At 34.4% G+C, this 23,551-nt stretch overlaps 1 protein-coding gene across 1 annotated transcript in view; it reads right to left on the reverse strand.

Moving 5' to 3' along the window:
- Positions 1 to 364: 364 nt before the first annotated feature.
- The window catches only part of LOC141486635 (homeobox protein abdominal-A homolog), a 129,412-nt gene continuing 106,225 nt past the window's right edge, over positions 365 to 23,551 (reverse strand). Inside the window, exon 3 of the mRNA XM_074184936.1 lies at positions 365 to 4,391. The gene's annotated coding sequence lies outside the window, so the exon portion shown is untranslated. The remainder of the gene's footprint in view (positions 4,392 to 23,551) is intronic.

Genomic DNA, 23,551 nt, shown 5'->3' on the forward strand with positions numbered 1-23,551 from the left:
AAACGTTTTTGAGATTCACTTTTGATATTCAGTTCATCTTTTATAATTGTGGCAATATTTCCGAATAGATTGTCAAAGTTTTGGAACAGTGCGAAAATCCTAACTATATTTGATCCCAGTAGTCACATTCAACCAAAAAGTGAAAACTCAAATATTAGTATTTGGCTAAATAATTTTGTATATACCAGTATTTAAATTATATTTCTCGCTAAATTTCATCTTGGAAAATAAGAATGAACATTCCAATTTGATTACTGCATTTTTTGAAATAATAACCGCCATTTTAGAACATGACTTTTATTAAAATAAATTACAGTCACACACAGACGACAGAGAAGGAAAGGAGAAAATATTGAGCAACAAATAAGCAACAAAACTTTTATAATATAAAACCAAAAACAAACAAACAATATACCTAGATAAACAGTATACATTCTATCCCTAACCTATGAGAATTTTACAGCATTATTTACATAACCTTTAAGTATCATGAAAAATGCAGCCCAATTTCAGCCCAAACACACTGGCTTGCAAGGTACAAGTTCCATTCTTTTCTTACACATGGGTTCTACCTAGTGTAGTCAGTTTACGTATACATTTGTTGTACTTCCGTTACAAACATTTCATCGACATAAAATACAGGATGATTCGTTTCGAATATCATCCACATATAATGCAGTCGCCTAAATGAATTGAAGAAAGTTGTAATAAAAAATATGGTAAAACAAAATTCCCCAAGATTATATTACTTCCATTCTTTCACAATTCATTGTTTACAAAAATGCTAGAGCTTTGATAGTTGTTGATATCGGATCAAATCGATAAAATTTACATTTCTGATATGATTAGAAATGTTCGATTGGTATCTTAAATTTTTCTTGGTGAAGATGAGACCAACTGATAGAGTATTTTAAATCATTGTGTGAATGAATAAATAGATTAAATTGTAATATGTGAAAGTTCCAACCATCTATTACAAAACCTTCAGGAAAACTTCTTAAATCAATTTTCATTCTTTCAAACTAGGCAGTGAGAAAATTTCACTCGAATTAGTTAATATTTACTCTAAATGACTAGTCCTATATCAATTGTTTTCAGGTTCTTCCATATTGTTTATGTGGAAATTTGGTTTATATGAATATGAGGAAATTTGAAATCATAATACAACTAAAAGTTTAACAATATTTAAAATGACAGAAGAACTTTTTGAAGTCATAATATAATAATATTACCTCATTTAATAACTACTGAGTGGGAAAATGGTGGAACAAGGGTTAAACAAAAAGTATAACTCATTCAAAAAAAGTACTACTGAAGTAAGTACTATTTACTTTTACCAAAAATTCATGTTACGTGCAGTTTTTATATTTTCAAGAGTAGTTTTTTAGCCCTAGAATATTTTTCTGAGATAGTTTCACACAGAACACAAACATCTCGTGTTTTGTTTTTGTTACTGCGACTTCCTCAATGTCTGCAGAATGTATTAATACCATCTAGATCCAGGCATTTGCATTGAAATGACTACCGACAAATCACCCTGTATTCCACAAATATAAATTTTACTCTAAAGCTATACTTTACGGTACCATACGCACAATTTTATAAATTCTTGCGAGGAGGTTTAATTTTTTTTATGTACAATTTTACAAAACGTGTCTCTAAATAAGTATAAGCGGTGCTCTATGAAATTAGTCGAAAAAAAATAATTTTATGTACATAAATTAGCTGTTTCTCATCCAATGTGAGTGGGCAATTCAGCTAAATACTTTGAAGGATTTGGACAATTTCTTGAACAAACTAAATTTTCAAAAATCTGATATAAAAACGATAAAATGTCCAGAAGACAGTTCATCGTCATACTCTATGGCTTTAATGATTATTTTAAGAATTTTTATGTTTATATTTCTCATTATAGAAATTGTTCAAATCCACTCGACATATTTCAAACGACACCGATATTTATTTTTCTGATTGCTGTGGACATAGTTACTTATAGAACTATCCTAGTTGAACCTTAAACAAAAAAGAATATAGAGATCCTTTCATATGAAAAAATACTAGATCAGTTGAAAACTATAACCGTTTTCTTACACCAAAAATCAAATATTGCACAGACCAATTGCCTTGAATCACTTACTTCGAAAATGAATTGGAAAATGTAGAAAATTAAAGAGCACTGCTACTTGATATTCAATAAAAAACTGGAAAAGATTTATATATGTACACCTTCAAGATACCGGGTAAATCTAAAAACACCAACCAAGCTGAATTTTTTAGACTCCAAACAGGAAGTGGCTTCAAATTACCCGGTATATAAACTCAGTCACTTATATTTTCACAATTTAGACTTAACACCTACTAGGATTTTCTTTTACGTATATCGTTTTAGTACAAAATTAGTCTTGGGTCAATCTTTCCTCATTGAATTTCCTCAAAAAATGTATATTTTGTACAGTATAATGTTAAAATTAACAAAACATGTGAGGGTTCTTGCTCCATGTCCCTGTATAGCTGCATCAAGAAATGATGTTATATATTTCAAGTTTTTAGGATTACGGTTGAGTTGAAAAACATCTTGAGCTGATACTTCGCCCTTTCGTCTTCAAGTTTCCTTCGATTAATATAAATAATATAATAATATATTAATACTAATATAAATAATAATTAATTATATATATATATATATATATATATATATATATATATATATATATATATATATATATTGATTATTATTATTGAATGAAAAATCATGACGCTACATTGAAACTCCGAAACTTATTCAGGACTTTGGAGAATGATAGGGATAATAGAAACCAATCTGAGTGCTTATAAATAAGTGTAATAAAGACGCACAAATCAACAATATCACGGAGAATCAATTATGGACTGAGTAATATTAATTTTGATAATCGTCATCTTTGATAATGATATAAATGTTGTTTTATATTTTTGCTAAAACGTTTTGTCGAGTATAAATAATCACTTAACCCACAAATTGAAAAATGTTGTAATTATTTTGTAACATCTAACTGAAATTTATACACACTGAACTCTGTAATATAGGATTGATGTGGCATATTCTACTTAAGTTCCTGTGTTTTTGACAACTAGAACAGTAATTATTGCGTTGATTATTTGTGGAAAACTTAATATCCTGTGAATTTACAAGATTGTTTAAGACTTCATCTCAATTTTTGAGTTAGATGAAAACATAAGCATCATCTGTTGATGACGTACATGTCGTTTTTGTGAAAAATTCAAAAGACCTGACTTAGCTTGATACTTGTCTAAAGGCGGATTTCCACCAAACGATTTCTCTCGCTACTAGTTTCGTTTTCAAAAATAGGAACAAAAAACTTGGTCTCGTGTCACTTGTTTTGTTGTGAAATGTTTTCGATCGTCTTCAGATTATATTTTTATAATAGGCTGCGTTTTTTTTTTCATCGAATCCTGTTATATCTGAATAGTTGCTTGTCGTTGTCGCCGGCCGGTTCCATATAGCGAACCTAGTTTACAAAAACACATATAAAACACCGAAACATTTCGATCTTTGTTGTTAACAGAAACAGTCGATTGTAACAGAAAGTCTTTAAAATGTTTCTGGTATTGGCAATTCAGGTTTTTGTTTTGTCGAATTCGACTGAGTTTTGTTGTGGTTTGGCCCATTTGGTTGAAATCTGCCACAAGTTTGCTAACTCAATCGTAAACCATAATGTTCTCAATCATTTTAATAAATGATTTCATAAACCATCGAAAAATGTGAATAAATTATATGTAAGTACTCTTTAACGATATATATGCACATAAATTTTAGATGCAAAATAGCATTTTGCATCCAAATGCCCTGTATGTGTGTTTCGCAAATGTACATATTAATTCACCTAGCATTTTAATCTTTCTATCAAAACGACTGTGTATTTTTTTAGTGATTCAATGTTATGTTATGTTATGTTAGGCAGGGACATGTAACGGTAGCCTCATCAGGTTTTGTTTGTTTATCCACTATACTATATAAAGAACACCATTCAATTAAGAAACTCGATGAGGAAAGGTCGACTCAATTCAGGATTTTGACCATGTTTTGCTGGGTATGGCACAATGAACCAGTTACGTATGTTCAAGTAATTGATTCACAAATTATCTTTATACAAACTTACGATCGAAATAAAAGGATTTGTTCAAAAATATTTCATCACTATTCGAATATCTTACTTTGGATTATAAATATTTTACACTATCCACTAAGAGTATACACAGTTTTCACAATGGAGAGTCCAATTTTGGTTGAAGTACGTATTTCCTTCTGGGTGGATCCAGTTGAGTAGAAATTCCTGGTGTGGTTGGCAACACTTCCTGTTTCCGGACGCCTGAGGCTAGCAGCAGGGAGTCTGTAATAATTTAGATTTTGTTTGAGAAGGCCAATTACTGAATGAAGTTGGGTAACATAAGGTTTATGGAAAATATTTTTCAATACTTCAAATGAAACTTCATTTACACAATGAAATAATCAATTTCATTGACGTATGTCCACTTTCAAGAAAAAATTAATTCTAATGTAGGTTCCAAACGAATAATATATGAATATAGAAGACATTAAGCTGTTAGAAAAAATAATATTATTGTACCGTGAATATAGAAAAAGAATAAAAAGGTGTAAGATTTTCTCAAACCTACAATAAAGGAAACACACAAAGTTTCAGTTGTTTTCCGAACGAAACTGAACACAACAAAACCGATTTGAATATTCCGGTCCATAAATTTTGAAAGTGTTTCAAAATATTTCCTGTTCAATAAAACTCTGCATTTTTCGATAGGTTGAGCTTTGGCAGATGGAACGCATAGAATATATACGCATACGGGCCATTTATATTTAAAAACTTTTATTCGAAAAATATAGCCATACAATTTGTCAGCGAATAAAACAAATGTCGATAAATTATCGATAGATTTAGACGAGACGGCGGACAATAGAAGAAGCAGCTCATGTGATGACGATATATTTTGATAAAGCAAATTTGGCTGCAGTCTTCGTGAGCAAGGGAGGATAGGATGAACTTATAAAGTCGTTCTTTATTGACCCAGTTCGTGATTTGAATGTGTTTATATTCAGAGGAACGTAGAAGTGAACAAGTTTTTTACTAAACTAGAATTAGTGACTGCCTTGGTTTACAACTCTAGGCCAGATTGACAGCACTAACTTGACAAGAAAGTTTAGAATAACTTCGTTCAAATTTTAGGAAAAGTTGTTTAATGGCATACTGTGAGTTGTTTTCCTAAAGTTTTCGACGAACAAAAACAACATAAGATACCATTCTCCTTCAATGACTATGACATTCAAAATTGCCTATAACTGCAAAAAATCGTGACTTTGGATTTGTGTGTTATTTTTGAAAAATGATATGGCTGTGATCTAAGTGTAGAATATGGTTTGATTGATGATTGCCCAAAACTAATAATAACGTATAACTTCTTAGAAAAACCATCCAAAACGTCAGAAACCTATCATTAGGCCTCTCCAACCTGTCTGAAATTAGTTTTTTGATTGGCCGAAGTACACTGAAGAAAAAACTGCTGTTAAGAAACATTGTATTTTTTTTTATTTAAATAGCAAAAACGGGAACACCATTATAAAGCACTGCTAATATCTAATGATAATGATAATTCAGCAAGTTTGTACTTTTCAATATCGAATGAAGGTCATTGATTTTCAGAAATATAACTTTATGTGAGTCGAAATAGAAATTTGGTAATCGGATAATTAACAAATGATTCAAAAACTACGCCCAAACCTTGATATGGTTTGCAAGTGTCCGATACAAAATTTTCAGGCAAAAAGCTGCTTTTTTTTATTCATTTATCAACTTTCACTTCACCGATCATTCGATTTTTTTTTTAATTTTCAAGTGTTTGAAGATGCAAAGTTTCATTGTCATTCTTGACCTTTATTTAAATAAAAAATCAACCTTTTCAAGCTATGTTCTTTCCAGTTTACGTTCAGGAGGTAAACATTTCGATAATAATATAACAATAATAATCCATTTTCGCCAATTGAGTACAATATCTACATAATATGGTAAGTCAATTGAAAACAGAAAGCATACTATAAAACTAATTAGACTTATAAGGAAAAGAACAAAATACTGCATGAAATTATCGGTCCGTTAACCAGCTGACTATAGTAATACTTACCAATAAACAAAGATTCAAAACGGTTACAGAACACGTTTTCAGTTTTAATAGAAATTGGCTGTTTATTTTACAGGATTATTCCAATACTGAGGAGTTATTTTTTTTAATTTAGCTGTTCCGTGGGGGGTATTCTCAATTGATCGCCATGAGGAATATAAAAATTGTGTATCCAGAGTAAAATCCAGTTCAGTTTTCATATCGGTTGGGCTGAAGCCTTTCGAATAGAGTATTGTACCACATACCGATGACCAATATTCTCCATTTTCATAAATTCACCGAAAACGTTCATTATTGATGGCTTCCATACAAATACTAAAGTATGCAGCGTCTTCAAACTTGAAAGATATGTTTCATAGATTGTGTACTTTCTGATACAGTGATATTTTTCAAACTACCGCCTTCCATAGGTTAGGCCGATTACTTCTGGCACCACCCTCGTATATAAATAATTTCGGATCCATTCATTGGTTAGCACAAGGCTTTTAGATAAAAAATTTCATAATTTTATTGACAGTTTGAAAGACATCCAATAATATTCTTCACTTATCTCCGCATGAGCAAGAAATGTTTTATTGAACTGAAGTTATTCGTTTGTTCATTCAGTTATGAACATTTTTTTTGTATTTTGCTGGAAACAACTGAGTTTTCAGGAAAATTGAACGTTTCCAAAACTAAATAATAGCCTTTGTGCGAATTCTAGTTAGGAATAATGTGCAACTGGCTTAAAAGTCTAGCGTTCAATTTTTCATTAGAAAATTCGTAACCTTCATTCAGCAGCTGAAAAACGATCGGAACATGTACATACATTCGAAAACTTATTTGTGAAATAAATTTCCATCGCGATTCACATTGCAGGAGATACAAGCGACCGTAAATCAGCTTTTATAAATTTATTTAAGTTCTATTCTTCTTGAACCGCTTCACTTAGTTGGCTTGGCTCGTATCTCAGGGTCCACGTCTGAGGATATTTATCCTGACATATAATATGCTGCTGTATAAAATTTGTCGCACCATTACACACTCGTGGTTGGTTCGTATCGAGGTTGATACACTTCTCGAAGAATCACGTGTAACGATGTAAAAGATTTTTGATAAATGGCATTGAGATGTTCTTGCGAGAAAAATCGACTTGGATGACATGAGGAACGTGCAAGAACTCCCACAGTTATTGTGATAGTCGTGAATGGTATTTGCATGTTACTTGACGTTTATTTGATTGAAGCAAATTTGGTCAGAATAAACTGTTTGTTTAGCGCAAACAATTTTCCGTTTATACGAGGTCTGGTCAAAAAATAAGCAGAATTTTCATTTTCCTCAAAAAATATTCACTTATTCATCAATTTCTATTTTGTCCCCTTCAAAGTAGTCCCTCTCAGATATAATTCACTTATGTCATTTATGCAAGCGATTTTTTCCACCACCAAAGCAGTTCTGACAAGCACTTTTGGTCTCCTTAATCATCGCAAAACATCGTCCTATCATGAGTCTCTTCAATCTTGGAGACAGGAATAAGTCGCAAGGGGCCAAATCTGGTAAATACGGTGGCTGAGGCATGATTACGGTGTTGTTTTTGGCCAAAACTACAATATCTGAAGTTTTCTTCGTATTGCATCTAGCAAGTGGCGCATAACTTCAAGATAATACTCCTTATTGACAGTACGACCACGTATCAAGAACTCCTGATGCACTATGCCCCGGTAATAGAAGAAAACAGTGAGCAAAATCTTGACATTTGATCGAACTTGCCGTTTTTTTATGATCTCAGTAATTCTGGGTTCTTCCAATAAGACAATTGGACTCTGGTTTCGATGTCATAATAATATACTCATAATTCGTCACCAGTTATGACCTTTTCAAGCATATCAGAATCACCGTGGACGTCTCTAATATTTCTGAGTAATGCTCATACGATGGTATGTTTGGTCACAATCAAGCAATTTTGTAAATAACTTCGCTGCCACACGCTTCATGCCCAAATTTCCGATTCTCCATAAAATTTTTCTTCACTCTCTCAACATTTTCATAGGTTTTTGATGTGTTGGGGCGTCCAGCTGTGAAAAGCTTGTACAACGTGTAAACATTTTTCTGACTCAGAGTACAATCGTCGTATACCACTGTCAATATTTCAACTGTTTTTGAGTACTCAATTCAATTTTTTACACAAAATTTGATGCAAATTTTTCGATCCATTTTTTTTCATAGCAGAAAATTGCCGTAAGTTAAAAACATTTCCACTTTTGTGCCCGTCACCAACAAACTAAACATGCTAAATAGCTGAAAATGTGTACATATGTTGGAGACGGGTATACCAATATAGAAAATGAAAAAATCACTAATCCAATTTACGTAGTCCGTGAAATTTGAACAATTTCTTTATTTTTTTACAGTCTAACAGGAATTTTGTTTTTCGTTTGAACTCAAAAGATATAAAACACGTGTGCGTCTCGGGACGCCCGACATAAGTGATAACTAAAACTAATCTGAGTTGAACTATTTAATATTGAAATCGTTTGACTTGAGAAAAGCTCAGGTTATTAGTTAAAATTTTATGTATCTTAATATGATGATGTAAGGAAAGGTTATTTATTAATAAAAATTTTTACTGATCATTTTGTGTATGTACTTACAGTGCCTTCATTTCAAAACTTCCCACCCCTAGTACTTCGTTTAGCAGGGAGAATTTGCCGTAGGCAAAAAACACGTCAATTTAGATATCGAGAGGGAAGTTTAAAACCGGTGCCAGTGGTATTTTAGGTTTGACCCTCTTTTTTTGCCCTATTTTACGAGAACGGATCAAACAATTTCAGTTTTCTAAACGGGGTTGAGTGAGGATTTTTAAGATCTTTAAAATGATGTGTTACAAGATAGGGGGTGCCATTTAATATTATTAAGTGGGGGTAGCTAGGGGGTTAAACCTAAAATACCACTGGCACTGGTTTCAAACTTCCCGTTCGATATCTAACTTGACGTGTGTTTTTGCCTACGACAAATTGTCCCTGCTAAACAAAGTACTAGGGGTCGGAAGTTTTGAAATGAAGGCCCTGTATACACACATCGCCAAAATTCTTGGACCCCCCTCGTAAATTGTAAAACAAAATATTTATCATGGCTGGTTTTATGTACATTTCATCTTCAATTCTTTCATTTGTGCTAGGAATGGAAAAATGTTTACCAAAACAATTTCCTCTAATTTTAGATACCAATGTTTCAAAAGTGGTTCATATCGACTTAGCATGTTTAAGTGATTGTTGAGTCCTTCTTTGCAATTATGCCTGGTAATAGAATTTCAGTGTTCTATAGAGCAAGAAAAGTGGCTATGAATGATGAGGGTCTGCCGAATCATCAAATCGCTGATAGACTAAGGATTCCCTGCGCTTCAGATATCCGAAGAGTGCAAAAGTACCAGGGGACCAACATCGTTGACTGAAGACGTGAAACTAAGCGTACTAAGGTAACTAATGCAAGAGAAAATCGGTATCTAGCAGGATATGTACGTCTGAATCAAACCATGACAGTCTCAGCAGACCGAACTCATTTAAGAAGAAAGTTTGGTCGATTAATTACCAGGATCACAATACGCCGGAGAATTGCTAGAGCCAATTTGCAATCCAGGAGGGCATAAGGGCTACTTCCCAGACACATAGCCGCTCGTCTACACTGGGCACAGGAACACAGAAACTGGCTTTTAGCTCAGTGGCGAAATGTCCTTTTTTTTCGGACGAAACCAGATTTGGTTTAATTAGTGATAGTCGGTGACACAGAGCTTGGTGAGGGCCAGGACGACAAGAAAGACTATCTTCTGCTAGAAAAGTCGTTCCATACCAAAGAGGATCAGTAATGTTTTGGGGAGGCATAATGCATGGTCGTCCTACGCAGCTTATTCCCGTTCCAGATACTATGACAGATATTTTCGAAACATTATTGAACCCATTATTTATCCTCTCCGAAATGTAATTGAAGCCGATTTCATTTTCATGGATGACAAAACTAGGCTCCATCGTCACGAGAAGAGGACACAATTCACTAGAGATTGAGACTATTCAAAGATAAGGGAGTCCAAGCTAACTGTTACTTTTGTAGGATTAAATAATGATACTAATAATGTACATACACAAAATTAGTATCATCATTGTTAAGCTACGTTTCACATAATGAAAGAATATTACGTGCTTGCTGGTAAGATTTTTATAATAACCATAAACACTATGTATATACAGAGAGCGAGAGAGAGAGAAAGCTTACTTTCATTCACCGACTTATTTCAGTGTTAAAACAAGTATTAGGCGTAATTACACGATTTCCAAAAATAACAGGTCCCAGATTTCTTCTTAAGTATGTTCTCTACTAAACTATAATGAAATGTGTAAACTGATTCTTGTATAGTTGTAATTTTTTTTTAATGACACCTTAGTTCGTAATGAAGAGTAGGAAAATCGTCAAAATTACTTCTTCCATCATGCACTGAATGAACACCATATCTAGGTAATAATAACTAAGTTCTCATTAGTAGACTTGCCTCCAATAGTTCGACGTGTTACGATGACGTGACATATTGCTCACAACAATTTTGTGCCCACGCGAGATACTTCTCCGTCGCGATAGAGTGAGGAGAAAGGGAAGCCAGACATACTGATGCGTTACGTTACAAAGCGTACCATAATAAGTTATAACTTCAAAAAGTATCACCGACAACAATATTTTTGATTGGATACTTGTAACGCCTGATTCATCTTACAGATCATTAGAGAGAACATTTAGAAAATTCTGTTGAAAATCAATTGAGATGAAAATTTCGAGTCACTGTCAACTAATGTCAATGAATCAATTTCTGATGACACTTTTGCAAGTCCTTTTTCGAAAACAAACATCATCTTCCATTGAACTTTCATGTATGCAGTATTCTGTAAGGTCATAGATACTTTTGATAGTCTATAAGTCAGTTTATATATGTTCTAATTGAATTATTAGAATTCAATTCAACTTCGTTTTCATAACGTTCCTTACAATTCTCTAATTTATAATGAGTAATTATGTCATTAAGGAAATTTATGTCGCTAATGGTGTTCATCTTCTATATAATCGATACATTAGTTTAACGTTTGACCGTTGTTTATTTTCCAACTACGCAAATGCCGTCTCGACTCTTTTTAATTATTCTCATGAATATTACATAACACAGTTTGCTGGGATGTTGTCAAAAGGAAGTCGCAGGACACGGCAAAGGTTAAGTCGCCTGCCCCACATTATTTACATTTATCTCTAATGAGGGAACAGGCCTACTTAGCATGATACAGATCGATTCACTCGCTCCATCAAGTTGATGAAACTGAGGTGGCCATGTCAAGGCAGCTTCGAATATTCAACGAAAAAAGCGAACGTCATTCAGAGACTTCGCTGCTGGCAGTAGGACATCGGAAAACCGTTAATTATTCACTAATGCAGTAAACAAACTTATATAGAGATTCTCGGGTAAATACGTTGGTTTCTTATCTCGGGAATGGATCGACTGCTCTGCCGTCTTTAAAACATCCGAGTAGTACATAAAGCAGCAGCCTTCTCTATCACCCCGATAGTCAAGTTCACGAGAGCCGTTTTAATGGAAACGAAATGGAAACTGAAAACTTTATGAAACTTTCAAAGGACAGGCAAAAATTGCGAAAGTTATGAATTAACAGTGATGGAGAGTATGCTAGTCTTTTGGAACTATACCTAACAATCAATCCAGAAATTTACACAGTCACCGTAAGGTCTCCATTGGGATATTCTGACCACAAACTCATTTCAGTGTTGAGTGAATCTGGTATCTTTAAAGTAGAGAGGGTGAGTGTAGACTCACAGCACTTAGGCCACATGTACATCCTCCCGAGGAATTGTCCTCCTAGGTCATCCTGTCCTTTCCAGGAAGGTGGAGAGGTCACTAGGAGACATATCCTTTATATTGGCAGGTGTAGGCCGAGACTAGCCGAATGCACACTTTCTTTGGCAACCTTGAGGTGTCTCACAGTGGCCTCCGCTAAGATTTTGGAATGTGCAGCGATATTACTGTCGTTGCGCTTCTTCAACCTTCTTGGGGTTCTCTCCGTGGAGGTACACAGGTGAGAGAGCTTTTCTGCAGGGGCAGCCGATTCCTTGCCTTTATTCAAGGCGGAGCTCTTCCCGCCCGCCGTAGGAAGTACCCTTGCTGCAGGAGGTGATCTGCTATGTCCAGCCTCATTCCAAGCGGTAGATAGGGGTGGACATTTTTGTTCATCCCCAGCCACCGCCTTTGATTGAGGTGAGCACTTATGTCCATCTGCGGGATTGGTTTTTGTTTTGTTGTTTCTGTTGTTTCATTAATGTATGTTCCCACGAGTAGCAAGGAAAGAGTTGGTCATCTCTGGCAGAGCTCTGCATTACCAGAAGTAGGCTGATTACAATGGAGTTTCGCCCAGTTCTCCAAGGAGATCGTTCATGACCGCATATCACCCTGCGGCCATTCAGCTGTCTGCACGATTTCTTACACCTTAGCTTGGGTAGACTGGTCCACGGTGGCATGTTCTGCAAAGGCTTTTGGGGGATTTTAATTCCCCTCACCCTACTCATTTATGTCACTGACCAGAGTGTTGAGTGAATTACCCATAAATGTTGGGGAACAATCTAAGTCGTGCAAAGTTTGGTATTACAGATCAGCTGATTGGGAGGATCTTCAAGATCGTTTCCGAAATTTTTCTGGCTAGGTGTTTTTTTCAGCTCTGAAGATCCATCAACTTGTGCTTCTGAAGTCACGGAAGTTACTCTATCATCGATGGTAGATATCTTCCTTTTTCAATGAAACGAACTTCTAACGGCAAACCTTGGTTCAACAAAAATTGCTAGCAAGGTCTCGCCTCCAAAACACAAGCGGATGGTTCAATTGCAACAACTTCAGGGTATGTTTGGGGGCAAAGCTTCATACATGAGAACAATACTCCAAAGAAGGTCTGATCTGAGCATTATAAAGCATTAAAAGTTGCTGAGGTGTGTAAAGTTTTCTGGTTCGGAATGGTGTTTCAAGCTTTAAAGAAGCAGCCTTTGCAATTCCAGACAATGCCGCACAGAAAGCTAAAGTAAAACCATCAGGCACTTATGCAACGTCTTCCACTTGGAAGATTCATCGCAAGTAACTTTATATATATGAAAGGCAGGTCGGGACGACCACCGATAGAGCGATAGATCGGTTTCCTCGTCAGTACCGGGAGGGTCATTTCAGACGAAGTAAACCGTCTAAATATCCCGAAGAAATAAAATTAATTCCAACTAGTCATAAGCTCTCTCTGCAGTCGATTCAGTAGGATATACCACTGCACCACCTGCAGAAAAAGTCCGGCAACTACTCCAAAAATACTTATTTCATTCAACTGTTTATAACTTTTGCAATTTTTGCCGGACCTTCTTTTTCAAAAAGTTTTTAGATGCCATTCCAAATCTGATGACAGTATGATATAATTTTTGGTCAGGTTTTCGCTAAAATGGTATTCGTCAACCAGACTAACAGCATCCGAGTAGAAGGTACATAAAGCAACTATCACTCTGATCGTTCGAGTGAAAACAAGCATGTCTTTGGTGTAGTGGATTTTTAGCCAATACTCGCCGGTTATTGAGATGTTACGGGAGAATCTTGATTGCAGATTTCATTCAATATCGAGGCCTCCAACACGGCGATTTCACGTGAGATCACGATTCTGTTAATTACTAGCAGCGATATAGTGATAGAGTTATCTTCACCCCGCGGCGATACGCTGGAAACTATGGGAATAGGGAAAAATCGTGAGGTTGTTTTCGATCAGCTGGATGTGATCTGGTAAAGGAAGTGGGCAATGTCACTACGTGTCAAGGCTTGCTGCTATGAAAATCTATTTCTAAAAAAATCAGCAAACTTCAAGATTATGTACCTGCAATTATTATTGCTTAATGCGGTCATATCAATGAAAATGTTTGCATTCAAAATTAAATATTAAATAAGTATTTTGGAGTTTAATGAAAATATATTCAATCTGATCGTAGAAGAAGTATAGTATGCTACTCATGCGAATAAACCATTCCACACTCATTGCGGCCATTCGTATTGATTGTTCGTACACATCGTGTGGAATAAGTTACTTTACGCACTTGTTCCACACTATACTATTCCAAATTAATAATCCTTTGCTAAAAAAGTTCATTTACTATATTCTAGGTGAAAACATCATGAAAAGAATCAGAAAAACCAAACAAATAATCATTTTTTCAATATCAAACAAATCATATTGATCATCTTTTGCTAAAAGTCGCAGTCTTTTAGATCGCCTGTTCTAATAAAAAACACTATAAAGAAAGCCGAAGAGCAATATAATCAATAAGCGGTATTAATTATCATAGCAATAAATTTCATACCGTCTTCATCTCTGCTAAAATAAAAACATTGAGTAAATGAGAACGTCAAGTCATTAGAAATTGATTATCTATTGCTGAGAATTATACTTCTAACAAGATACTATGAATAAACTACAGACTGATGGCATTAATAAAGTATTCAATACAAAGCAAATTTTAAATTCGAAAGTGTATCTGTCACTGATTTTCAGATCTGATATTGTGAAGAAAATTGAAAGAGCAATATATTATTCAATTGTTCAACACCATTGATACCAAATCATGAATTATATTTTGATTGTCTTGCTACAAAGTGTAGTTTTATTGTCTTCAGCTCTGCTGGAAAGCTACAGAAAGAAAATTGTGGAAATAATATATCAGTTCCAATGTGGTTGTACTTTTTTCTGGGCTCTGGTTTCATCCAAAAAATTTGAAATGTGGGAGAAGATTTATTAATCAAATTTTAACAACTCTAACACCGGAATAGTCAAAAACTGAAAAAGAAATCAATTCCGAAATGACAGTATAAAAAAGCTAATCTGTGACTTGAAATGGTAATGAATCAGTAGGGTTGAGCAATGAAAAAAATTCAATAACGTTCAAACACTATTACAAACAGTAAAAACCAAAATTAAAATTAAAAAAAAAAAGGTTGCCAATCAATCTTACTTTATGACGATATTTCAAACCATTTTAGACACTTTCAGACCTTGGGAGATTATTCTGCAAAAGATTGTTGTGATACTATCATCAACTTTTGATTTGAGATGAAGCCAATAACTTCAATAAGGACACAATAGGAACAATTCAGTAAAATTCAACAGAAAAGCTTGTCGATTTAATGCTACAAATATTATTCTAAACACAGTAATATTGGCTAGCCTAATTCAACCTCTGTTTCTGTTTTAAAAATGCGATTCGCGTTACGAAAAAGGGAGGGTGGAAACAGAGATGAGTATCTGTGACTCAGGCAATTTAATTTTAAATAACAAGTGTAAATGACATCCTGCTAATTATGGTTTATCTTTTTCGCGCTCCCTGCCACTTTATCTTCATGCACTGCGAAAAAAATTCATAGAAGTTGACTTATCGCGGTTTCTCTCCCACTTGTTAATTGCGCACGATTTGGACTATAAAGCCGTGCACAAAAATTAAATAACTTCTATCTTTTTTTTCATCATTTGCAAGTGGTGGTATAGCGCTGATTGTGAAACTTGTCTTATCTGAATAAGAATTTTCTTTCTATATTTATGAAGATACTAAACAACAAATGACAAGGGTATACAGAGTGTCACCGAAATCATTGCTCACCTTGATGTTTTGATTTAAGTTCAATGGGACTAATATTCAAAAAATAAACTATTGTATATCACTGCCGGATTGACAATAAGTACCAACTTTCAAAGTTCTAAAGTTCAAATAGAATACGGAATATCAAAATCTCTCGAAAAAATATGATATCATATCACAAATTTGTTTGAAAATTCCATATGACAGACGTCGTCTTTCATGTGGAAACTTTCGTGGTTTGTTAAAAAAATATGTTTCACTAGTGCATTGATGTATATATTATGAACATTAAAATTTGTGTTTTTCCATTTTTTCCATTTTTACATAACTCAACAAAACTCGAAATTGCAAGTTTGAAGATTTTCTTTTTTATTAGCTTTGAATAATTAATTACTGGTGGGATATAATATGCTTTCTGATTTGAAAGGGTTATATTTTTAGGAGTGATTAATTAATCAAAGTAGAACTCTTGTGAATGATATCTGATTCTTATTCCTCCACAAATGTTCGATATACAAACTGAATAGAGAAAAGTATCTTCTGTATAATTCAGTGTTCATATAGAAGTATTTGTTTCGAAAGAATTTTTTTCTTTCGTGTAATTCAATGTTTATATGAAAGTAGCTGTTTCAGGAGGACTTTCTTTCAGTTTGTGTCTGAAAGTTACTTCTTTGCATGATCTACACATCCATGTATAGAGTTACTCATTTTCAAATTGATTAATCCTTCCTTTCTTTGGAAGATTCTCTCATCCATTTTTTTTTGTATCAGATGGAGTAGTAGAAAGCCAAAAACTTTCTTTCCCAAAAAAATATGCTTTCTGTTTTGGTAATAGTTACTGGTTATTGAAACGAATTACTTTCCATATGAATAATATTTGTATCGGGGTGTATTTAGTTGTAACTAGTCCCATTTATTCCAGTTTTTTGGTATAAGAGAAGGTATTTTTGAGGTTGAGTGGAAGAGCAACATAGTATCATTTCCTGCTTCTCAGTTAAACTTCATCATCCTTATAAGCCTATAATTCAAATCCTTACTGTTTTCCAAGCTTTATTACTATTATTTAGTATGACTCACACGTGTATAGCTCGTCATGCAGCAAATTATGCCCATAAAAATATGACAAACATAATGTAAATACTCACATGTGTCATTGTTTTTATTGAATGAAGGCAATGACAATCAAGTCTACAATAGCCTTGGAAGTTCTTTTGAAACTACCTCTTTCAAATCGTGTATTAACGGGAGTGGAAAAAACAGGTTAATTCAGAATGGGCGAAACTGAAGTTTCGAAATACATTTCGAAAGTCGAGTAGATCCACTCACTTATGACCAAACGACACATGTGGACAGCTCGATAGGCATCGAATAGAAATATGAAACAGCAAGGAATTCATCAACAAATAAAAACTACTCCTAGAAGAAAATGCCTAACACCCAATACAGAAATTGTATATACCTCTACAGATTGGTGGACGCTAACTAAAATGAGTCAGCGTAGAAACGTAAAATCGTTCTCCGCCCACCTAAGTGATATTTCGCCAATGTACTATTGACATCTGGTTGTATGACCAATAACTATCTTCTGGGGCGGGTATAATTTATATTTCAAATGCACATCCACATCTCATCTTATACTGAAATATATGTAGAACAATCATTACTAAGGAGGACTTCTATTGTGAAATAGGAGAGCAAACTAATAACATTTTGAACCGGGTCCTGTAACTTGACAGTCTCAAATATTGAGAAGAAGTGATTCATTTACCAATCGTAAATCGTGAACAGGTTTACGATTGGTGATGAAGTTTACTAAGCATGTGAAACTGATGATATGCGACTAACACAATGAGCGTTTTTCTGATATATATTTATTGGATATCCCAAGAGTATTATCCACAACATCCGTGACGTCATAATAGATACTGCAACAACTGAGTTATCCCTGAATTCTGTGCGGCGGATGAAACAACCGCGATCATTCTTTGTTTGTATGTGTCTACACATATAAAATGCGCGACATGCAAGAGGACATATCTTATTGTAATTTTATAGGGGGTTGATACATTTTAAAATGTGCTGAGTGCGCAAAGAATGAGCTATGTGACAGCGGCCGCCATGCTGTCGCACCCCTTCCACTTACTCGACCCGCATACACATAGCGTTCGTCCCTTATCTCGCTCGAAACTCAATAAATAGGAAACTGCACAACTCCTTTATCCATCTCGAGTTTTCCACCCGAACTTTTTCATTTTCCCCGACTTCGATCAGATATACAATCCTTTTGATACGCCGAGCCGTTTTGCAGACGCGACACAGGAACTGAACAATGGCACTGGAGCTTTCCGAGTTGAGTGGAAAAAGTTGAGGACAGTCGAATTCGAAAAGATAAAACTCTCGACCAGAGTTCCATGATTTATATCGTGATTCGGAGATGTCACCCAACAAGTGATGAAATTCTTTCCTCCTTTTTTGTCTTGGTAAATTTTTTGTGTAAATTCACATAACATTACGTTGGCCACAAATAACCAAAATGATGTCATGTGAGAATACAACAGTGGTTGTAACGAAGACAGTCCATTATAAATTATGTAGAACAAACAATCCAGTCATTTCAGGTTTTTTAAACCTCAATCTGCGGAAAAATTTCTACTGAGCTGAATTTTGGTATACCTTCATTTTCATTATGGCGTTTTAATGAAGATGTAAAAATCTACATTGATATCGTGCCGGCTAAAAAAGTTATAAGGGTCAAAAGGTCACGAGAATCAGTTTTTCCCAAATATCTCGCGACCTATGGCTCGGAGGTCAATAAAGGTCATTATAAAAATTATTCCTCATACGATTATCTACAAAAAATGTATCTTGCATTTTTCTGTAAAGTCAACCGTTTTCGGACTAGAGCGCTGAGAAAGCGAGTAAAATGCACTCACATAGGGTATTGTATATCGTATACATATAAGGCGTCAACTCTATTGCTCTTTATCAATGTAGTTTTCTTGAAACTTCTGACTTCTACTCGGGAGTTTTGTGACAATAATATATTATATTATAGAGGTCATGAAGATGTTTGAAAAAAGCCCCGATTTACACAATTCTGCAGAAATATTCCAATAAGAAAATTGCGCTCGAGATGTCCTTGTCAATGTAGGAATACATTTTCTACTAACAATGTACGGTGCTCCAAAATCAGAAGATGCAATTGACAATTACAGATACTGCAGCGTTGCTAAACTAACAAGACAAAGAACAGCTGTGAAATTTCATTTATTACCACCCACTTCTTCAGCAACTCAACAGTCTATTATCAAATACAAACCTAGCTAGGAAAAAAAATTGTTCCAGAACAGTGGGGTTGGGAGTTGAAAAATAATGTATTACAAACAGTAACAACTTTATTGCCACCAGCACCCTATGATTACTAAACACAATCTTTTGTAATTGTGCAAAAGGTTGTGGCGGCAAATGTGGATGTAAAAAAATTGGATTGAGATGTTCTAACGCTTGTGGACATTGTCGTGGTCAGTCGGTAGCCAAGCGGTTCGGCGTGGGTGATTTGTTCACTCACTCGAATTGACTGCCGTGTTGGTCGGTGGTTCAAGCCCTAGTCTGAACGATCGATCTTCACTTGCTATCGTCCAACCCGTGTTAGGAATCACACGTTAAAAGGTGAGACCTCGTTAATCCTTATGTCGCACAAGTTTCGACTTCTGAGGGTTGTCGTTCGTAGGGGTGCGACAGCTGGTTAACGGAAAAACAGATTTTAAAACAGATTTTTTTTAATCGCAGAGTCCACTAGTGAAGAAAATGATGAAGATGTTGATTTAAATACAGCAATAAATCTACTCGATGTTTTGTCAGCAACTTTTGATGAAGTTGAAATTGAGGATATCAGCGACAAATGCATACATACAATATATACATGAATATACAAAAAAAATCCCCATTTTTTAATGTACAAATAAAAAAACGCGCCTTGCATTCTACCTCAAAGGTGGTGCGGAAACGAGTGCATCATCATAATGTAGTCGCTTTCTCAACACTCTAGCCCGAAAACGGTTGACTTTACAGAAAAATGCAGGAGACATTTTTTGTAGACAATCATATGAGGAATATTTTTTATTATGACCTTTATTGACCTCCGAGCCATAGGTCGCGAGATATTCCCGAAAAACTGATTTTCGTGACCTATTGACCCTAATAAATTTTTTAGCCAGCACGATATCAATGTCGATTTTTCACATCTTCATTAAAACGCCATAATGAAGGTGTATACCAAAATTCAGCTCAGTAGTAATTTTTCCGCAGATAAAACCTCAAATGACTGGACTGAAAAACCGTTGATATAATGGAGAATGACATGAGAACATGTGTTTTTCCATAAATATTAATGAAACGGTAAAATATGAATTGGAATGATTCTGCATATTTATGTAATGTAATGTGATTTTAAATAATATTTTAAGTAAATTTCCTCGAAATAATTCAAAATTCTGTGACAGGTAATGTCATTTTGCAGAAGAACTCATACAATATTTGCCATTTCAATAATGTGTTTTCACATAATACAAAATCCATACTGCATATTTCCAATTTCCCTGTATTTTCACAATATATTATCATACTCTCCACTGTAACATTCCAATGTTATTTCACATACGTATTGTATTACTATAATGTATTTTCACATATATTGTTATTTTACAATGGACATATTTCACTTTTGCCTTTATGTTAATTTGAATGTTGAGTTTTATATATCACAAAGTGAAATAAGTTTTACCTAATTTGTATTGATTTATTATACAACTTTTCATTTTTTCATTATATATCAGGTTATTACCCTAATACAGAGTTTCAATTGTGAAATATTCCCTAATATGTTCTGGAAAATTACTTCAATTTTCAACAGTGCATTAAAGGAAAATATTCATTACAATAATTCAATGATAATGACACACGCTTCAGGTACGTGAAAGTATAATTTGGACAAGGCTGCAATAAGCCGATAATTGACCGCAGAGTTAAAACCACTGCCCCAAACTGCAAATTCGGGTGACAAATCAACACACCTCCTGTTCATATTTAGCGTCCTCCAACGGAGACTTCCGACCTTTGACAATTGATAACGTCCATCTTATTGAAGCTATCATCTACTTTGGAGTATGCGTCACCAGTGTGGTTTCCTCACTCATACTGTGCATATAAATAATACTGAAGTAACGATATCTATTTCTCTTTTCTGTTAACCAGCATTACCTTATTGAAAATGATCTATTACATGAAGTCTCATTCCGTGTATAGTCGAAGTAACCTGTATTGTAAATAGTTAAACTATCGGCATCTCAGAGGCCAAAAAACCGATACTAAGAAATAATACCGCTGCCAATTAGTCCACGTGGACTAAAGAATTGGCGGTTCGTATTGGATAATTTTTACTAACCGAGGTTTATGATTGGCTGAAGAGTCATGAAATTAAATTTGAAGTCATGTTACGATGACGAATAGAATGTGGGGATGAGTATCGCCGTTGTGACGTCAATGTTCAGTTCAGGAACTAATCGCGATTTCAGTGTTGAAATTCGATATTGGTGCAGTTATAATTACTTAAAATTTTTGTTATCTGTTTAAAATGTAACGTCCTCGGATAAGTACTAATAGTAATAACGAGTGTGATAACAACGCAGACTTTTTCCTGTGTAGTTATTCCAATAGCGATGGTGAACAATACGAAAAAGAGATACCAGTGAATAAGATTCGGGTGCATTTGAATATTGAAACACAGAGAGTATGTTTCAATGTATATAAGAGTCTTCATCTCAAGTTTGGTTTCGAGGGAAACGAATTATTTGACCGAAATTTCTTTCTCAACTGTAAGTAAAATAGTCAAAAACAAACCTTATGAACGCAAGACGCGATGTGATACGGGATTACCAAAACCTTCAGATGTTCATCTAATAAAATAATTGAAAAAACAATATACGACTGTTACAAAAGCAATGAGATTCCTACAAGTGAAATCATGATGAAGAGATTGAATACTTCCGGCCATAACGTGAGCTGCTGTGACAAAACTTTTCAGAATTGGATAAAGAAACTAGGATTTAGATTTAAAATAATGAAAAAACGTCAAGAAGTTATGGAAAGTAGAAGAATAGTGGATTTGCGTAAAAAATACTTAGAACAAATAAGTAAATATAAACAAGAAAAACGGCAAATTGTTTATTAGGAGTAAACTTGGTATGACCTCCTGACACAGTTACGAAAGGGTGGACTGTTGGTTCGAGAATGTGTACGCCTAACGTGCCTGCAAACAAAGAATCGCGACTAATTATTGTGCATTGCGGAGGAAGTAAAAGATGGTTTCCGAATTCTTTGAAATTAGGTGTATTGAAAAAACTTGAGAACTGCAATGTTGACTATCATAAGAACATGGAAACTAATATTCTTGAGGAATGGTTTGAAAACACATTGATCCCAAATTTGGATGCGAATAGTATAGTTCTTGACAACGCTCCCTATCATTCGCGACAGCTCATCAAAGTACCGAATAAAAATTCAAGGAAAGATGAAATACAAAGTTTTTAATGGATAACAATTTTGAAGATAACTGAACCAAAATCCAACTACTTGAAGTTTTACAAACAAAAACATTCGAAATAGTGTATGCCCTTGAGAGAATTGCTGAAAAGTATGGAGACACCACACTGAGACTTCCCCCCTATTTTGTGTTTTCAATCCCATCGAATTGATTAGGGGAAAATTGAAAAAAAAGCATCAGGCGTAAAAATAATTTTCCAAAATTTGATCAGAAGGTGATAGAGCTAGTTAAAGAAGAATTATCTAATATTACCGAAGAAGATTGGCAGAAAAGGATTAAAAAAGTAATTTTGGTTGAAAAAGACTATATGGTGGAAATAAATTATTGATTTAAATGACGACAGTGATAGTGAAACAGAGAATATAGAACAGGAATCATCAGAAGCTTTCGAAAGAAAGTTAGTGAAGTGTTTTTGCAGCGATCGATTGTATATATTTAGCTTCCTATCTATATTATTAAAGGAGAACTGTTGAAAGGTAGGTTACACTATATCGTTTACTTCAACTCTACCTGTTTGTTCAACTAGGAACAATGATCTTTTTGTCGTCCCTAATCACCATACTAACTATGGAATACTTCCCACCTATGTCAAAGTTTATGTGAGAAGCCAACCGTCTTAATTGTGACATTATAGGAATTCCACTGAATACTTCCATAAAACAGTGTACCAACAGAAATCAATAAATAACAAGCTAGGATGATAATTTTAAGTTTATATCATTCAAATTTTATATATTTACATTGATATATGTCTACATTCATACATACATTAAGGTTAACTTAGTTTTGAGGAAATATTGTATTCGTATTATTAATTATTTTTTCATTGTTGTTATTCATTCAGTCTTTTTTGCCAAATTACCATGGACGGATACATTCAACAATTCGTGCGAATAATAAAATTGTTTGATCAATGGTGGGGATGAATTTGAGTCCACTGCGACGATATCAAACTACATGAGATCCAAAAGCGTCTAATGCATCCCAAAAAAGTCACTGTTTGGTGTGGATTTTGTGCTGGTGGCATCCTTGGTACATATTTCTTTACCAAATTTTTTTCTCCTGATTTGTATGATCTTGACACCAACGACATGTGGT

The sequence above is a fragment of the Leptinotarsa decemlineata genome, unplaced genomic scaffold (assembly GCF_025532065.1).
Source record: "Leptinotarsa decemlineata unplaced genomic scaffold, Ldec_3_MD MMD2_tig00026361_RagTag_RagTag, whole genome shotgun sequence".
Classification (NCBI taxonomy): domain Eukaryota; kingdom Metazoa; phylum Arthropoda; class Insecta; order Coleoptera; family Chrysomelidae; genus Leptinotarsa; species Leptinotarsa decemlineata.